This window comes from Mus caroli, unplaced genomic scaffold (assembly GCF_900094665.2).
Source record: "Mus caroli unplaced genomic scaffold, CAROLI_EIJ_v1.1 scaffold_23434_1, whole genome shotgun sequence".
In the NCBI taxonomy this organism is placed as follows: Eukaryota; Metazoa; Chordata; class Mammalia; order Rodentia; family Muridae; genus Mus; species Mus caroli.
The window spans coordinates 2763-7055 of NW_018388872.1; the positions used below are offsets into that span (position 1 = coordinate 2763).

Genomic DNA, 4293 nt, shown 5'->3' on the forward strand with positions numbered 1-4293 from the left:
ACATCAGGAGAAAATAAGTTCTAACCAGCAACAACAGACTACTGGTATCCTTCAACTCATGTGGCAAAACATCTAAGTAGCAGCCTAGGCTTGGAACTGGACAAGGCTGTCTATTGTAGTAGCTCTGTACCAAAACTAGACAAATACATTCAGAGTCAATGTACTATGAGAGACATTAACTAAAAGTTTTAACAGTCCTTCCATATCCCAAGGAGTTCTACATGACTAATATAACAAAGAAAGTGGCTCTCATAAGCCAGCAGAGCCTGCTAGTTTTCTGCTCCCCAAAGCTGCTCTGTGCTCTCACTAATACTGACAGATGATGACACTAACAGCAAGAAATGTACCAGGCCTTGTACTTGAAAATGTTTGGAAAAGCATGTACTCAATTCAATGTTTCTGTCCTTCATTCAGTTAAGAAAAATAAGCCAAATAGTCCTGAGAGGAATGAAATCTATCTGTAAAATGCATGAGATGGTGGCTACCTGAAGTGTCATTTATTTTTAAATCACATTTTCTGTTGGAAAATAAGAGATGGGAAACTGCACTTCTGCTCTTACTCACTTCATACGCAAGTACAGAGAGCATGAAATTGTCCAGTGGTTATACACGACTGTAATCTCAACGTTTGGGGTGGGGTGGGGTGGGGGTCTCAGAGGTAGGAGAATCAAGAGTTCAAGGTCATCTTTGGTTATAAAGCCAGTTGTCTGAGATACAAAAGAAGCTGACTCTCCTGTTCATGTCACATCACCAGCTCTGAAAAGTCACAGTCTTGGTCCACTCAACTTGCTGTGGATGGGGATCTCAGACAGATTTCCTGCTACTTTGGGCAAATAGAAAATGACGAGTTCAGCTAGTCACAAACACATTTAAAGAATAAAAACATTTTCAGAACATCGTGAGATTGAGGTAATCTTTCCTGATGGTCTTAGTGCCTGGAGCTGCCAACTGTGGCATCCTGCACCTACAGGAGCCAATTTACATTGTAGGCTTGAAACTTTTAAACAAACAAAACATAAAAAAACAAGAAAACAATTGTTTAAACCAATAGGTCACCTCAGTTGTGAACAGTGTTAAGAATTAATATTATGAAAATACTTTAAATCTAAAAATGTTGAAGGTCGCTTTCGCGGGGTGGGGGTGGGGTAATGGGAGGGCTCTGGTGTCCGGAATGGAGGTTTGTAACTTTGTGTGGCTAGGGCTGGAGTCAGCACCGGTGGTCACGGAGGATTGTGGTGAACTCAGAGCTGGTTCTTAGGCCCGGTTGGAATGAGATCGAAGGCGCGAAGGCGCGGAGCGGGGACTGAGATGCCTGGGGACAGGGAAGCGCCCGAGCGAGCGCAGCCCAGGATCAGTAACCCTTTCCAGGGCTCGCAGGAGGACGACGAGTGGCGGCAGAGGAACAAGGCGGTGCTCACTTACTTGGCAGCCGCCGCCCGAGGGCATGCTAGGGGTCTCCTGCGCCGCGGTGACTCTCTATAGGCTGTACTGCCAGACTACTGGACTTGGAGGATCAGCTGTGGCCGGACACTCATCAGACCAGATTGAAAACAGGGTGCCTGTTAAGGATGGATCAGTAAAGTCACCTTTAATGCTGACATTCATGCCGGTCTCCAGTAGAACTTCAGACCTCAGCGAACAGAGATCTATGTGGTACCAGTAGAGACTGCACTGGTATTTTATAAAGCTAAGAATCCTACTGACAAACCGGTAATTGTAATTTCTACATATAATGTTGTGCCGCTTGAAGCTGAGCAATATTTCAATAAAATACAGTGCTTATGTTTTGAAGAACAAAGGCTTAATCCACAAGAAGAGTTGGATATGCAAGTGTTTTTCTACATTGACCCTGAATTTTGCAGATCTGAGAATGGCGAATGGCGATCCCATTACTCTTTCTTACACTTTATTTTTTTTTTTTTTTGAAGCAAAGGAAGGGCACAAGTGTCCAGTTCCAGGCTATAATTAAAGTAGCTCCCAAGACCTGCTTAAGATTTGTGATTTGGGGGAAATCATGTATGGTGCTTTCTCAGAAATGTATTTTGAAATCTTGCATTTTTCCCATTTTTTAATGTTGGTTTTTTTTATTAGACATTTTCTTTATTTACATTTCAAATGTTATCCCCTTTCCTAGTTTCCCCTCTGAAAATCCCCTATCCTGTTCCCCCTCCCCCTATTCCCCAGCCCACCCATTCCTGCTTCCTGGCCCAGGCACTCCCCTGTACTGGGTCATAGAACCTTCACAGGACCAAGGGCCTCTCCTCCCATTGATTACCAATGAGGCCATCCTCTGCTACATATGTAGCTAGAGTCCCTCCCTGTGTTTTCTTTGATTGGTGATGTAGTCCCAGAGAGCTCTGGGTGTTCTGGTTAGTTCATATTGTAGTTGCTCCTATGGGCTGCAAACCCCTTCAGCTCCTTGGGTCCTTTCTCTAACTCCTTCATTGGGGACCCTGTGCTCCGTCTAATGGATGACTGTGAGTATCCACTTCTGTGTTAGTCAGGCACTGGCAGAACCTCTTGTTGGCATCTGCAATAATATCTGGATTTGTTGGTTATTTATGGGATGGATGTCCAGGTGAGGTAGTCTCAGGATGGTCATTACTTCAGTCTCTGCTCTAAACTTTGTAACTGCTTCCATGGGTATTTTGTTCCCCCTAAGGCCACCTGATGCAGTGGCCTGCTTAGGCACTTGAAATGTAATTAAACAAGTCTTTCAATCAATTCTAAACCAAAATGTTATTTATAAACAAGTACAAACTAAATGCCACATTCTGATTTACTTAAATAAAGGCACGCATTTTCTTCCTTTTCTCGTCTATTTACAATGTTTTATAGTAGGATGATCAATCTTAAAGTACCCCTATCTTTGAACTGTCATGATTTGTACTGGTAGCAATGTCTGCACAAAGTAAGAGTCTACAGTTTAACCACTTGGCCTAGTACTGGACAGTTTTCCTCATGATCAGATTTTCCTGAAATCTCTAGCCATTGTCAGGAACAGCAGTGCTGGTCAGAAGTGTTAAGTCTTCTGTTGAAGCTCCCAGAAGAGAAATGGTCCGTCCACTGAGGCATTCCCTGTTGGCAGGTCTTGTCTTTCAGGCCTCAGTTGATCAGGGACTATTTTAGAGAGCTAGCCCTTTGTGATGCTCAGTTCATGTATCAGAAATAAAGAGAAGACTTTGGCCCATCTGCCCTTCCTGAATGACTGGAAGATCACAGTTAAGCAGCAGAAAGGCTGGAAGGTACTTCCCCTATGGTTACAGATGAGAAGGGAATAAGAAGAGAACAGGTTATTAGAGATCAGGCGTATGTGGTCCTTACAGAATTTCATACAAAATGTGATAATTTCACTGTAATTATATGAAAATTAAGGAGCATAAGCTGGTGTCTTTTACCTCAGCAGTCACTATGACTTTGAGCTCCTTTCTGGTGGTAAGCATAAATTTCATGGTAAACAGCTCTGAAAAAAAAAAGCTACCAAGGCAGAAGAATTACACATCAGTTTCAAAGTAACACATTATCACCACTAGAACTAAAAATACAGGCTCTTGAGGGGAGGTCAAGCATCTTAAGTGAATTAAAATAGAGACCTTTAACCTTGAGCTTATTCTAACATAAAACATCTAATGTTAGAGTCTTTGCTATGTCTTTTCAAACCCAATTTATTTTTATTTTTGATTTAAAGGAAAACTATGACTCAAATTTGGGCAGTTTTATTTTTTTTATATACTTCAAAGAGAAAGCTCTGAGTTTTAAAATATTTAAAAAAAATTTCAGTCTGCCTTATTTATCATTATATTATAGTTTAAAATTGGGAGAAACCTGTAGCTTTTATTGGTCATCTTTGTACCTTTAGTAAATTATAAATTCAAATTATAAAATTCAACTTAATAGTAAGAAAGTAAGCAATAGTTGGAAAGAAATTAAAATAGTATATAAACACCACAATGAAAACTCACATTTTTATAATGATTTAATGCAGTTACTGTATTANCCTGTGTGTAGCACTGAAAGGTAAAAATCAGATTGGAGAATGACAGGCTTTTCAGTGTTGACAATAATAGATTATAATTCAAGATTTGTTGATATATGTCTTAAATATGTAATTATGAACTCCCTAGAATCCTCCCTGTCAAACATGCTCCTAATTTCAGGAAAGTACTCTTGAAGGCTGAGAGATGCAGTTAGAGTACAGCACTTACCTGGCATGTGTAAGACTCTGGCTTCTACCTGCCGGAGAGCAAAACAAACATCTATATTCCTTTTTTTTTTTTTTTTTTTTTTTTTTTT

General features: G+C 40.5%; 1 pseudogene; it reads left to right on the forward strand.

Annotated features, from left to right (window-relative positions):
• The first annotated feature begins 1148 nt into the window (after positions 1 to 1148).
• On the forward strand, positions 1149 to 1969 carry LOC110287827 (annotated as a pseudogene).
• The last annotated feature ends 2324 nt before the right edge of the window (positions 1970 to 4293 follow it).